Here is a 15,550-nt window from a genome sequence, read left to right on the forward strand (position 1 = left end):
AACAGTAAACATTACACATACAGAAGTTTCAAAACAATACAGACATTACAAATGTCATATATATATATATATATATATATATATATATATATATATATATACAGTGTTGTAACAATGTTAAGGAAAATAAATAAGCATAAATATGGGTTGTATTTACAATGGTGTTTGTTCTCTCTCTGTAGTGACGTGTCTGTGTGCTGTGGAGGAATGGAGCTGCTCTGACCCGGCAGTGGCCAGGGGGTGTCTGGAGCTGGGCTAGAGCCTGACGGAGACCAGGGGGATGTCTGGAGCTGGGCTAGAGCCTGACGGAGACCAGGGGGTGTCTGGAGCTGGGCTAGAGCCTGACGGAGGCCAGGGGGTGTCTGGAGCTGGGCTAGAGCCTGACGGAGGCCAGGGGGTGTCTGGAGCTGGGCTAGAGCCTGACGGAGGCCAGGCGGGTGTCTGGAGCTGGGCTAGAGCCTGACGGAGGCCAGGGGGTGTCTGGAGCTGGGCTAGAGTCTGACGGAGGCCAGGCGGGTGTCTGGAGCTGGGCTAGAGCCTGCAGGGGGTGTCTGGAGCTGGACTAGAGCCTGACGGAGGCCAGGGGGTGTCTGGAGCTGGGCTAGAGCCTGACGGAGGCCAGGCGGGTGTCTGGAGCTGGGCTAGAGCCTGACGGAGGCCAGGGGGTGTCTGGAGCTGGGCTAGAGCCTGACGGAGGCCAGGGGGTGTCTGGAGCTGGGCTAGAGCCTGACGGAGGCCAGGGGGTGTCTGGAGCTGGGCGAGAGCCTGCAGTGGCCTGGGGGTGTCTGGAGCTGGGCTAGAGCCTGCAGTGGCCAGGGGGTGTCTGGAGCTGGGCTAGAGCCTGACGGAGGCCAGGGGGTGTCTGGAGCTGGGCTAGTGCCTGACGGAGGCCAGGGGGTGTCTGGAGCTGGGCTAGAGCCGCAGGGGGTGTCTGGAGCTGGGCTAGAGCCTGCAGTGGCCAGGGGGTGTCTGGAGCTGGGCTAGAGCCAGCAGGGGGTGTCTGGAGCTGGGCTAGAGCCTGCAGGGGGTTGTCTGGAGCTGGGCTAGAGCCTGACGGAGGCCAGGGGGTGTCTGGAGCTGGGCTAGAGCCTGACAGAGGCCAGGGGGTGTCTGGAGCTGGGCTAGAGCCTGACGGAGGCCAGGGGGTGTCTGGAGCTGGGCTAGAGCCTGACGGAGGCCAGGGGGTGACTGGAGCTGGGCTAGAGCCTGGCAGAGGCCAGGGGGTGTCTGGAGCTGGGCTAGAGCCTGACAGAGGCCAGGGGGTGTCTGGAGCTGGGCTAGAGCCTGACAGAGGCCAGGGGGTGTCTGGAGCTGGGCTAGAGCCTGACAGAGGCCAGGGGGTGTCTGGAGCTGGGCTAGAGCCTGACGGAGGCCAGGGGGTGTCTGGAGCTGGGCTAGAGCCTGACGGAGGCTAGGGGGTGTCTGGAGCTGGGCTAGAGCCTGACGGAGACCAGGGGGTGTCTGGAGCTGGGCTAGAGCCTGACGGAGGCCAGGGGTGTCTGGAGATGGGCTAGAGCCTGACGGAGGCAGCATGGAAACAGGCAGAGACTGGCATTCAACACATTCCCCAGAAGGGGAGCCAAGCTCACAGCACAGCACAACACAGAGCATCACTGGCTAGGCATGCAGCACACACACATCTATGCATCCTCCTCCGCCTCCTCCTCCTCCGCTCTTCCTCCTCCTCCTCCTCCTCCTCCTCCTCCTCCTCCTCCTCCTCCTCCTCCTCCTCCTCCTCCTCCTCTGCTTCCTGTCTCCTACCGGCAGCCTGGTTCCCTCTCTCCACCAGGGAGGGCTGTGTGTTCACGGTAAGCATCACAATCCTGCTCTTCCTTCACCTCAACTGGATTTTCCATCTCTCCTCTTTTGTGCCTCCTCCCTTTTTGTGATGAATCATTATCCTCTCTCTGCCTGTGTTATTTCAGGGATTGTGGGTGCTGCTGTATGTGGAGGCTAGTTAGTCAGGGATTGCATGCAGGCAGCCTCCCATCTTTATACTCCATTATCAGAGAGAGCGAGAGAGAGAGATGAGGGCTGTGACTCAGGGAAGCAGATCTGGCTGTACGGTAGAGACACTAGAGAGATAGACATGCAGAAGACTGTTCTGTGTTCGTTTTAGGAGAATGTGCCACAGCTCATAGCAGAAAATGGCGATTCTAGCACAGTTCCCCAGCTAAGGCAGGCAAGGGAGCAGACAGACAGACAGCGTTCACGTCACAAACTGGATCATGGTTTTAAGGTTGGTCTAACTCTAATCATACGCTTGTTTGAGTTCCTGTTGGAGAGAGGTAGAGAGAGAGAGGTAGAGGTATGTCATAGAATGCTGCAGGGTGGAGCTGTTGCATACCTTCTGCTATCTGTAGGTGTGATGTGTAACTGTGACTGTGATGTTTAACTGTGACTGTGATGTGTATTTGTAACTGTGACTGTGTTGTGTATCTGTGACTGTGGTGTTTAACTGTGACTGTGGTGTGTATCTGTGACTGTGATGTGTATTTGTAACTGTGACTGTGACTGTAATGTGTATCTGTGACTGTGATGTTTAACTGTGACTGTGGTGTGTATCTGTGACTGTGGTGTGTGACTGTGGTGTGTATCTGTGACTGTGTTGTGTTGTGTATCTGTGACTGTAATGTGTATCTGTGACTGTGGCGTGTATCTGTGACTGTGGCGTGTATAAGTGACTGTGGTGTGTATCTGTGACTGTGTTGTGTATCTGTGACTGTGTTGTGTATCTGTGACTGTGATGTGTATCTGTGACTGTGATGTGTATCTGTGACTGTGTTGTGTATCTGTGACTGTGGTGTGTATCTGTGACTGTGGTGTGTATCCGTGACTGTGGCGTGTATCTGTGACTGTGATGTGTGTCTGTCAGATAGCTTGTTGTTCTTCAGTATAATGGTAATGAGGATGTATGTGGGCCTTGTTGTGTGTTAAACCTCTCTGTTAGTAGAAGCTGCTCTCTCTCTCTCTATGTAAAACAATATGGGTCCAGCCAGCCAGAGATGTTGATGGGGTCGCTCCAGTCTCTGCCAGCCAGAGATGTTGATGGGTTCGCTCCAGTCTCTGCCAGCCAGAGATGTTGGTCGGGTCGCTCCAGTCTCTGCCAGCCAGAGATGTTAGTCGGGTCGCTCCAGTCTCTGCCAGCCAGAGATGTTGGTCGATGGTCGCTCCAGTCTCTGCCAGCCAGAGATGTTGGTCGGGTCGCTCCAGTCTCTGCCAGCCAGAGATGTTGGTCGGGTTGCTCTAGTCTCTGCCAGCCAGAGATGTTAGTCGGGTCGCTCCAGTCTCTGCCAGCCAGAGATGTTAGTCGGGTCGCTCCAGTCTCTGCCAGCAAGAGATGTTGGTCGGGTCGCTCCAGTCTCTGCCAGCCAGAGATGTTGGTCGGGTCGCTCCAGTCTCTGCCAGCCAGAGATGTTGGTCGGGTCGCTCCAGTCTCTGCCAGCCAGAGGGGTTGGTCGGGTCGCTCCAGTCTCTGCTAGCCAGAGATGTTAGTCGGGTCGCTCCAGTCTCTGCTAGCCAGAGATGTTAGTCGGGTCGCTCCAGTCTCTGCCAGCCAGAGATGTTGGTCAGGTCGCTCCAGTCTCTGCCAGCCAGAGATGTTGGTCGGGTCGCTCCAGTCTCTGCCAGCCAGAGATGTTGGTCGGGTCGCTCCAGTCTCTGCCAGCCAGAGATGATGTAATTATTTTGACAGGTGCAAGATCCAAAACTGCCTGCAATTTGTATGTTCAAATCAAACTTTATTTGTCACATGTCGAATTTACAGTGAAATGCTTAGTTTACAAGCCCTTAACCAACAGTTAACAGTTCAAGAAGAATTAAGAAAATATTTACCAAATAAACTAAAGTTAAACATTTATAAAAAATGAACACAATAAAATAACAATAACGAGTCTATATACAGGGGGTACCAGTACAGAGTCAATATGGATGCTATATACAGGGGGTACCAGTACAGAGTCAATGTGGAGGCTATATACAGGGGGTACCAGTACAGAGTCAATGTGGAGGCTATATACAGGGGGTACCAGTACAGAGTCAATGTGGAGGCTATATATAGGGGGTACCAGTACAGAGTCAATGTGGAGGCTATATACAGGGGGTACCGGTACAGAGTCAATGTGGAGGCTATATACAGGGGTACCGGTACAGAGTCAATGTGGAGGCTATATACAGTGGGTACCGGTACAGAGTCAGTGTGCAGGCTATACACAGGGGGTACCGGTACAGAGTCAATGTGGAGGCTATATACAGGGGGTACCGGTACAGAGTCAATGTGGAGGCTATATACAGGGGGTACTGGTACAGAGTCAGTGTGGAGGCTATATACAGGGGGTACCGGTACAGAGTCAATGTGGAGGCTATATACAGGGGGTACCAGTACAGAGTCAATGTGGAGGCTATATACAGGGGGTACCGGTACAGAGTCAGTGTGGAGGCTATATACAGGGGGTACCGGTACAGAGTCAGTGTGGAGGCTATATACAGGGGGTACCGGTACAGAGTCAATGTGGAGGCTATATACAGGGGGTACCGGTACAGAGTCAATGTGGAGGCTATATACAGGGGGTACCGGTACAGAGTCAGTGTGGAGGCTATATACAGGGGTACCGGTACAGAGTCAATGTGGAGGCTATATACAGGGGTACCGGTACAGAGTCAATGTGGAGGCTATATACAGGGGGTACCAGTACAGAGTCAATGTGGAGGCTATATACAGGGGGTACCGGTACAGAGTCAATGTGGAGGCTATATACAGGGGTACCAGTACAGAGTCAATGTGGAGGCTATATACAGGGGGTACCGGTACAGAGTCAATGTGGAGGCTATATACAGGGGGTACCAGTACAGAGTCAATGTGGAGGCTATATGCAGGGGGTACCAGTACAGAGTCAATGTGGAGGCTATATACAGGGGGTACCGGTACAGAGTCAGTGTGGAGGCTATATACAGGGGGTACCGGTACAGAGTCAATGTGGAGGCTATATACAGGGGGTACCGGTACAGAGTCAATGTGGAGGCTATATACAGGGGGTACCAGTACAGAGTCAATGTGGAGGCTATATACAGGGGGTACCGGTACAGAGTCAATGTGGAGGCTATATACAGGGGGTACCGGTACAGAGTCAATGTGGAGGCTATATACAGGGGGTACCGGTACAGAGTCAATGTGGAGGCTATATACAGGGGGTACCAGTACAGAGTCAATGTGGAGGCTATATACAGGGGTACCGGTACAGAGTCAATGTGGAGGCTATATACAGGGGGTACTGGTACAGAGTCAATGTGGAGGCTATATACAGGGGGTACCAGTACAGAGTCAATGTGGAGGCTATATACAGGGGGTACCGGTACAGAGTCAGTGTGGAGGCTATATACAGGGGTACCAGTACAGAGTCAATGTGGAGGCTATATGCAGGGGGTACCAGTACAGAGTCAATGTGGAGGCTATATACAGGGGGTACCGGTACAGAGTCAATGTGGAGGCTATATGCAGGGGGTACCAGTACAGAGTCAATGTGGAGGCTATATACAGGGGGTACCGGTACAGAGTCAGTGTGCAGGGGTACAAGTTAGTTGAGGTCATCTGTACATGTAGGTACAGTTGAAAACGCACTGTAGTTGTTCAACTAGCCTACCTGGTTAAATAAAAGGTGAAATTTAAGGTAGGGGTGGAGTGACTGTGCAAAGATAATAAACAGCGAGTAGCAGCAGTGTACAAAACAAATGGGGGGGGGTGGCTATTTGATTAATTGTTCAGGAGTCTGATGGCTTGGGGGTAGAAGCTGTTAAGAAGCCTTTTGGACCCAGACTTGATGCTCCGGTGCCACTTACCGTGCGGTAGCAGAGAAAACAGTCTATGACTTAGATGGTCTTTCCGGAGTTTGATAGAATGACACAGCATTTTATATAGGTCCTGGATGGTGACTTATAGCATGTTAAGGATGTACATATTGTAGTTGTTCTGGGTACATTCATGTGTGTAGAGACAGTTGAAACATACTGTAGTTGTTCTGGGTACATTCATGTGTGTAGAGACAGTTGAAACATACTGTAGTTGTTCTGGGTACATTCATGTGTGTAGAGACAGTTGAAACATACTGTAGTTGTTCTGGGTATGTTCATGTGTGTAGAGACAGTTGAAACATATTGTAGTTGTTCTGTGTATGTTCATGTGTGTAGAGACAGTTGAAACATACTGTAGTTGTTCTGGGTATGTTCATGTGTGTAGAGACAGTTGAAACATACTGTAGTTGTTCTGGGTATGTTCAGAACAACTCTGTGGTCTCTGTGGTGGGGTAGTTAGTCACCCTTATTACAGAACAACTCTGTGGTCTCTGTGGTGGGTAGTTAGTCACCCTTATTACAGAACAACTCTGTGGTGGGGTAGTTAGTCACCCTTAATACCGAACAACTCTGTGGTGGGGTAGTTAGTCACCCTTAATACCGAACAACTCTGTGGTGGGGTAGTTAGTCACCCTTAATACCGAACAACTCTGTGGTGGGGTAGTTAGTCACCCTTAATACCGAACAACTCTGTGGTCTCTGTGGTGGGGTAGTTAGTCACCCTTATTACAGAACAACTCTGTGGTCTCTGTGGTGGGGTAGTTAGTCACCCTTAATACCGAACAACTCTGTGGTCTCTGTGGTGAGGTAGTTAGTCACCCTTATTACAGAACAACTCTGTGGTGGGGTAGTTAGTCACCCTTATTACAGAACAACTCTGTGGTGGGGTAGTTAGTCACCCTTATTACAGAACAACTCTGTGGTGGGGTAGTTAGTCACCCTTATTACAGAACAACTCTGTGGTGGGGTATTTAATCACCCTTATTACAGAACAACTCTGTGGTGGGGTAGTTAGTCACCCTTATTACAGAACAACTCTGTGGTCTCTGTGATGGGGTAGTTAGTCACCCTTATTACAGAACAACTCTGTGGTCTCTGTGGTGGGGTAGTTAGTCACCCTTATTACAGAACAACTCTGTGGTCTCTGTGGTGGGGTAGTTAGTCACCCTTATACCGTTGTTACGTTACAGCCTTATTCTAAAATGGATTACATTAAAAAGAATCCTCAGCCATATAAACACAACATCCCATAATGACAAAGCAAAAACAGGTTTTTAGAAACAGAAATACCTTATTTACAGAAGTATTCAGACCCTTTGATACGAGACTCAAAATTGAGCTCAGGTGCATCCTGTTTCCATTGATCATTTTGAGATGTTTCTACAACTTGATTGTAGTTCACCTGTGGTAAATTCAATTGATTTGGACATAATTTGGAAAGGCACTTACCTGTCTATATAAGGTCCCACAGTTGACAGTGCTTGACAGAGCAAAAACCAAGCCATGAGGTAGAACCCTTTTGGGTTCCAGGTAGAACCCTCTGTAGAAAGAGTTCTACCCTTTTGGGTTCCATGTAGAACTCTTTCTACAGAGGGTTCTACCTGGAACCCAAAAGGGTTCTCATACGGGGACAGACAAAGACCCCTTTTTTTTCTAAGAGTGTAGAACAGGGTTATGGCTTTGAGAATAAATCAAGTTGGGATTATTCATAGTTCAACTATAATGACCAGCAAAACACACCTCTCTCTCTTCTCACCTAACCAAGAGAAGCATGCTGGTGCCTGGGAGGTTTAGGTTGTGACAGACACAACACACTCTCTCTCTTCTCACCTAAATCAAGAGAAGCATGCTGGTGCCTGGGACGTTTAGGTTGTGACAGACACAACACACCTCTCTCTCTTCTCACCTAAACCAAGAGAAGCACGCTGGTGCCTGGGAGGTTTAGTTTGTGACAGATGATTTTTCTTCTTCCCTCTGCTGTCAGGGTGAAATGCTTGTATTTGTGTCTGTAGTTTAGATGTGTAGTTTTAGTTGGTATAGTACAGCAGTATTAAATGCTGTCAGGGTGATATGCTTGTATTTGTGTCTGTAGTTTAGATGTGTAGTTTTAGTTGGTATAGTACAGCAGTTTTAAATGCTGTCAGGGTAATATGCTTGTATTTGTGTCTGTAGTTTAGATGTGTAGTTTTAGTTGGTATAGTACAGTACAGCAGTATTAAATGTTTGAATAGCTGGCAGTATGAATAAATATAAAATGAGGAACCTTCCTCCTACGACAGGATCCCAGGGAGACATGCTCATTAAACAAATGCTGTATCAGCTAGCCTGACACACACACACATCTCTCTCTCTACTGCACCTGCTGTCTCGACCTCTGAATGCACGGCTATGAAAAACCAACTGACAACTGTTAGACTAGCTAACAGTGTGTTCAGAGGTGTTAGACTAGCTAACAGTGTGTTCAGAGGTGTTAGACTAGCTAACAGTGTGTTCAGAGGTGTTAGACTAGCTAACAGTGTGTTCAGAGGTGTTAGACTAGCTAACAGTGTGTTCAGAGATTTTAGACTAGCTAACAGTGTGATCAGAGATTTTAGACTAGCTAGCAGTGTGATCAGAGGTTTTAGACTAGCTAGCAGTGTGTTCAGAGGTGTTAGACTAGCTAGCAGTGTGATCAGAGGTGTTAGACTAGCTAGCAGTGTGTTCAGAGGTGTTAGAATAGGTATCAGGTGTTAGACTAGATATCAGGTTTTAGACTAGGTATCAGGTGTTAGACTAGGTATCAGGTGATAGACTAGATATCAGGTGTTAGACTAGGTAACAGGTGATAGACTAGGTATCAGGTGTTAGACTAGGTAACAGGTGATAGACTAGGTATCAGGTGTTAGACTAGATATCAGGTGATATACTAGGTATCAGGTGATAGGCTAGGTATCAGGTGTTAGACTAGATATCAGGTGATATACTAGGTATCAGGTGATAGGCTAGGTATCAGGTGTTAGACTAGGTATAAGAGGTGTTAGACTAGGTATCAGAAGTGTAAGACTAGGTATCAGGTGATAGACTAGGTATCAGGTGTTAGAATAGGTATCAGGTGTTAGACTAGATATCAGGTGTTAGACTAGGTAACAGGTGATAGACTAGGTATCAGGTGTTAGACTAGATATCAGGTGATATACTAGGTATCAGGTGATAGGCTAGGTATCAGGTGTTAGACTAGGTATAAGAGGTGTTAGACTAGGTATCAGAAGTGTAAGACTAGGTATCAGGTGATAGACTAGGTATCAGATGTTAGACTAGGTATCAGGTGTTAGACTAGGTATAAGAGGTGTTAGACTAGGTATCAGAAGTGTAAGACTAGGTAACAGGTGATAGACTAGGTATCAGGTGTTAGACTAGATATCAGGTGATATACTAGGTATCAGGTGATAGGCTAGGTATCAGGTGTTAGACTAGGTATAAGAGGTGTTAGACTAGGTATCAGAAGTGTAAGACTAGGTATCAGGTGATAGACTAGGTATCAGATGTTAGACTAGGTATCAGGTGTTAGACTAGGTATCAGGTGTTAGACTAGGTATCTGTGTGTTCAGAGGTGTTAGACTAGGTATCAGGTGTTAGACTAGGTATCAGCTGTTAGACTAGGTATCTGTGTGATCAGAAGTGTTAGACTAGGTATCCAGGGTGGTTGTGTCCCAAATGGCACCCTATTCCCTATGTAGTGCACTACTTTAGACCAGGACCCTATTCCCTATAGCACTACTATCTCCATAGGGCTCTGGCCAAAAGTAGCACACAAGATAGTGTGCCACTTCCCAATCTTGTGCTCAAACCATCACCTTATCATTTATGTACTCAACTAGTTAAGTCAGTTAAGAACAAATTCTTATTTACAATGACCGCCTATCGGGGAACAGTGGGTTAAATTGCCTTGTTCAGGGGCAGAATGACAGATCGAATGTCAGCTCTGAGATTCGATCTAGTAACCTTTCCGTTACTGGCCCAACGCTCTAACCACCAGGCTACCTGCCACCCCAGTTCACAATTGGCTCATTCATCCCCCCCTCCTCTCCCCTGTCACTATTCCCCAGGTCGTTGCTGTAGAAGAGAATGTGTTCTCAGTCAACTGACCTGGTAAAATAAGGGTTAAATCAATAAAGATACAGGCATTAGTGTGCAGCTCACATCCCTCCTCTCCTCCTCCTTTATTGCCCTCTGTATCCCTCCTCTCTGTATTCCTCCTCTCTGTATCCCTCCCCTCTGTATCCCTCCTCTCTTTATTCCTCCTCTCTGTATCCCTCCTCTCTGTATCCCTCCTCTCTGTATCCCTCCCCTCTGTATCCCTCCTCTCCTCCTCCTATATTGCTCTCTGTATCCCTCCTCTCTGTATCCCTCCTCTCTGTATTCCTCCTCTCTGTATCCCTCCTCTCTGTATCCCTCCTCTCTGTATCCCTCCTCTCTGTATCCCTCCTCTCTGTATCCCTCCTCTCTGTATTCCTCCTCTCTGTATCCCTCTTCTCTGTATCCCTCCTCTCTGTATCCCTCCTCTCTGTATTTCTCCTCTCTGTATCCCTCCTCTCTGTATCCCTCTTCTCTGTATTCCTCCTCTCTGTAACCCTCCTCTCTGCATCCCTCCTCTCTGTATCCCTCCCCTCTGTATCCCTCCTCTCCTTCTCCTATATTGCTCTCTGTATCCCTCCTCTCTGTATCCCTCCTCTCTGTATCCCTCCTCTCTGTATTCCTCCTCTCTGTATCCCTCCTCTCTGTATCCCTCCTCTCTGTATCCCTCCTCTCTGCATCCCTCCTCTCTGTATCCCTCCCCTCTGTATCCCTCCTCTCCTCCTCCTATATTGCTCTCTGTATCCCTCCTCTCTGTATCCCTCCTCTCTGTATTCCTCCTCTCTGTATCCCTCCTCTCTGCATCCCTCCCCTCTGTATTCCTCCTCTCTGTATTCCTCCTCTCTGTATCCCTCCTCTCTGTATCCCTCCTCTCCTCCTCCTCTATAGCTCTCTGTATCCCTCCTCTCTGTATTCCTCCTCTCCTCCTCCTCTATAGCTCTCTGTATCCCTCCTCTCCTCCTCCTCTATAGCTCTCTGTATTCCTCCTCTCCTCCTCCTTTATTGCCCTCTGTATCTCTTCTCTCCTCCTCTCTGTATTCCTCCTCTCTGTATTCCTCCTCTCTGTATTCCTCCTCTCCTCCTCCTCTATAGCTCTCTGTATTCCTCCTCTCCTCCTCCTTTATTGCCCTCTGTATCTCTTCTCTCCTCCTCTCTGTATTCCTCCTCTCTGTATTCCTCCTCTCTGTATTCCTCCTCTCCTCCTCCTTTATAGCTCTCTGTATTCCTCCTCTCCTCCTCCTCTATAACTCTCTGTATCCCTCCTCTCTGTATCCCTCCTCTCTGTATTCCTCCTCTCTGTATTCCTCCTCTCTGTATTCCTCCTCTCCTCCTCCTTTATAGCTCTCTGTATTCCTCCTCTCCTCCTCCCTCTATAGTTCTCTGTATCCCTCCTCTCTGTATCCCTCCTCCTCCTCCTCCTCCTCCTCTATAGCTCTCTGTATTCCTCCTCTCTGTATCCCTCCTCTCTGTATCCCTCCTCCTCCTCCTCCTCCTCCTCTATAGCTCTCTGTATTCCTCCTCTCTGTATCCCTCCTCTCTGTATCCCTCCTCCTCCTCCTCCTCCTCTATAGCTCTCTGTATTCCTCCTCTCTGTATCCCTCCTCTCTGTATCCCTCCTCCTCCTCCTCCTCCTCCTCTATAGCTCTCTGTATCCCTCCTCTCTGTATCCCTCCGCTCTGTATCCCTCCTCCTCCTCCTTTATAGCTCTCTGTATTCCTCCTCTCTGTATCCCTCCTCTCTGTATCCCTCCTCCTCCTCCTCCTCCTCTATAGCTCTCTGTATTCCTCCTCTCCTACTCTGTCTGTCAGAGGTCAGGGTTTGTGAAGGGGAATAGTCACATCTGTTACGTGGACTAGATTGCGACAGTACTGGCCTGGTGGGCACTGAGACACAGTAGCATTGGCATGAACACTGTCTGTCTGAGATACAGAACAGCCCAGGGGATATATGGTACAGCTTCGCTTGGTCCAGGAATGAAATGTTTCCACTCCAATGTCCAATTGTACTGTATTTCTGCGCTGTCAGACAGCTGGTGTTTTGGTAACTGTCAGATCAAAATGTCTTCTCTTTAGGAATAGTGTTGCCAACTTGCCGTAGTTATACTTTTATTTATCTTTCTTCACTGAAGGTCAAGCGTTCAAATCGTTCTTATTGACTGTCAGTACACTGCTCACTTCTCTGCTGTGGCATGAGAGATGTTCCCAGTGGTCCAGAGATACGTTATTACTCAATGTGGTCGATATATAGCTACCTATTACAATATTATAGGTGTTACAGTGTTAGAGGCTCACACATCATTTATCATACGACATGACAAGGGTTTCTCTAGTGAATGAGACTACACCCTCTCCCTCTCCCCCTCTCCCCCCTCTCTATCTCCCCCTCTCTATCTCTCTCTCCCCCTCTCTCTCCCCTCTCTCTCTCTCTCTCTCTCTCTCTCTCTCTCTCTCTCTCTCTCTCTCTCTCTCTCTCTCTCTCTCTCTCTCTCTCTCTCTCTCTCTCTCTCTCTCTCTCTCTCTCTCTCTCTCTCTCTCTCTCTCTCTGTCTCTCTCTCTCTCTCTCTCTCTCTGTCTCTCTCTCTGTCTCTGTCTCTCTCTGTGTATGTCTCTCTGTCTCTCTCTCTCTCTCTCTGTCTCTCTCTCTCTGTCTCTCTCTCTCTCTGTCTCTCTCTCTCTCTATCTCCCCCTCTCTCTATCTCCCTACCTCCCTCTATTTCCCTGTTCCTGCTCTGTCACTGTGATGGATGAGTGTCTCTACTGTCTGGTCTATAAGGAGATGATCCAGAGAGAAGCCCAGGCTGTTGAACTGTTTGCTGACTTTACATACCACGGTTTTGAGGAGAAAGCTATATTCTAGATGTGTTTGTTTCTAGTTCATTTAAATCTCTTTGCTGGTGGATTTGGTATTTATGCAGCAGTCTGTCACAACAGACTCATTTCCCAGTAGTTTAAAATGTATTGTTTTAGTGATCGTTTCTCTGTCTTTTTGTCTGTAATATTCTGTGGTCAGTCCTTGAAATGTCATCATATTTCTTTTACATTTATTTAACCAGGCAAGTCAGTTAAGAACAAATTCTTATTTTCTAAGACGGCCTAGGAACAGTGGGTTAACTGGTCTAGGAACAGTGGGTTAACTGCCTGTTCAGGGGCATGAACATATATGAACATGTGTCCTGTAGAATCATGACAATTCACAGGTTTTGCACCTCTCTCAATCTCGATTTTTTTTATTTTTTTTTATTTCACCTTTATTTAACCAGGTAGGCTAGTTGAGAACACCTTTATTTAACCAGGTAGGCTAGTTGAGAACACCTTTATTTAACCAGGTAGGCTAGTTGAGAACAAGTTCTCATTTGCAACTGCGACCTGGCCAAGATAAAGCATAGCAGTGTGAACAGACAACACAGAGTTACACATGGAGTAAACAATTAACAAGTCAATAACACAGTAGAAAAAAAAGGGGAGTCTATTCTTTTGGGTCCAGTCTGGACTGGCTCATGTATAATTCAACTAGCGTGCTGGTCGGGTAGAGAGAGAGTTGTGGCTTGGAAAACGTGTCACTGTATTGGATTTCTCAACACAACAAAGTGCCTGTGTTTAATGTAGTCCTTATGTACCAGGGTCTGTGTGTTGCCTGTTGGACATACTGTGGATCAGTGGTTCAACAGGGGCTTTGAGATTGTAAGCTAACATACTGTAGGACCACAAACCTAGCTGCACCGAAGGCTTACATGGATATATTTAGTCTGATAGACATTCACATAGATGTACATACGGCTTCCACCCGGCTACTCAACCAGGTAGTTAACAGGCTAGTGATGGCTGTTTAACAGTCTGGTTGAGTAACCGGGTAGTTAACAGGCTAGTGATGGCTGTTTAACAGTCTGGTTGAGTAACCGGGTAGTTAACAGGCTAGTGATGGCTGTTTAACAGTCTGGTTGAGTAACCGGGTAGTTAACAGGCTAGTGATGGCTGTTTAACAGTCTGGTTGAGTAACCGGGTAGTTAACAGGCTAGTGATGGCTGTTTAACAGTCTGGTTGAGTAACCGGGTAGTTAACAGGCTAGTGATGGCTGTTTAACAGTCTGGTTGAGTAACCGGGTAGTTAACAGGCTAGTGATGGCTGTTTAACAGTCTGGTTGAGTAACCGGGTAGTTAACAGGCTAGTGATTGCTGTTTAACAGTCTGGTTGAGTAACCGGGTAGTTAACAGGCTAGTGATGGCTGTTTAACAGTCTGGTTGAGTAACCGGGTAGTTAACAGGCTAGTGATGGCTGTTTAACAGTCTTGTTGAGTAACCGGGTAGTAAACAGGCTAGTGATGGCTGTTTAACAGTCTGGTTGAGTAACCGGGTAGTTAACAGGCTAGTGATGGCTGTTTAACAGTCTGGTTGAGTAACCGGGTAGTTAACAGGCTAGTGATGGCTGTTTAACAGTCTGTTATCTGCTGGTACGAAAACACTAACAGGGCAAGTCAAGGATGTTTTTTTACGTGCTCGATTGGTCGAACAGAGGTGAATGTTATGAGCTTGTTGGAACCAGTCTGATCTCATGAGATTATTATTATTATTATTATTGTTATTATTATTATTATTATTATTATTATTGTTATTATTATGATTGTTATTATTATTATTAATAGTATTATTATTATTGTTAATATTATTATTATTATTATTTTTATTATTATTATTATTGTTATTATTATTATTGTTATTATTATTATTATTATTATTATTGTTATTGTTATTGTTATTGTTATTATTATTGTTATTATTATTGTTATTGTTATTATTGTTATTGTTATTCTTATTTTAGTTATTGCTATTATTATTGTTATTATTATTATTATTATTATTGTTATTGGTATTGTTATTATTGTTATTCTTATTATAGTTATTGCTATTATTAATATTGTTATTATTATTATTATTATTATTATTATTGTTATCCCATTGTGTTTTACTTCAGGTGAGCACAGCGGTCAGTCTGTTTGACCGGGCTAGAATGTTATTACAGGGGGCTGACGATGACAAGAGGATTAGAGGATTGGGTCGGCGTGACGTGATGCAGATTTACCTTGTCATGACACAATGTTGGAGAAGACTTTCAAAGACTCCTCCTCCTGATGTTTATATTATCCGAATCATTTAGTCTACGTTTTGCCTAGCCTTCATTTCTCAGAGATTCCACAGAATGGGAAACCGAAAAGGCTTGGGAACCTGAAGTTACCCTTTGGAAGTGCTGGCGGAGACCAGTGAGAGGCAAGTCTGTCTGCAAGTCTGTCTGCAAGTCTGTCTGCAAGGCTGCTTGGATATGCTGTAGTAGAGCTTGAATTGTTGACACACTTACAGTTAGAATAATTCTAGACACCCTCCCTATGGTTCATATTCCTGTTTATCACGTAACCGTGTTTCTGTCTTGTGTTCTCTTTCTCCTCTTCCTCCTTCTCTTCCTCCTCCTCTTTATCCTCCTTTTTCTCCTCCTCTTCCTCCTCCTCTTTCTCCCCCTCTTCCTCCTCCTCTTCCTCCTCCTCTTTCTCCTCCTCTTTCTACTCCTCTTTCTCCTCCTCTTCCTCTTCCTCCTCTTCCTCC

At 46.9% G+C, this 15,550-nt stretch overlaps 1 protein-coding gene across 1 annotated transcript in view; it reads left to right on the forward strand.

Moving 5' to 3' along the window:
• Positions 1-1,915: 1,915 nt before the first annotated feature.
• Positions 1,916-15,550, forward strand: part of LOC121844663 (janus kinase and microtubule-interacting protein 3-like) — a 79,880-nt gene continuing 66,245 nt past the window's right edge. The window contains exon 1 of the mRNA XM_042315010.1: positions 1,916-2,239. The gene's annotated coding sequence lies outside the window, so the exon portion shown is untranslated. The remainder of the gene's footprint in view (positions 2,240-15,550) is intronic.

This window comes from Oncorhynchus tshawytscha, unplaced genomic scaffold (assembly GCF_018296145.1).
Source record: "Oncorhynchus tshawytscha isolate Ot180627B unplaced genomic scaffold, Otsh_v2.0 Un_contig_5353_pilon_pilon, whole genome shotgun sequence".
NCBI classification, from domain to species: Eukaryota; Metazoa; Chordata; class Actinopteri; order Salmoniformes; family Salmonidae; genus Oncorhynchus; species Oncorhynchus tshawytscha.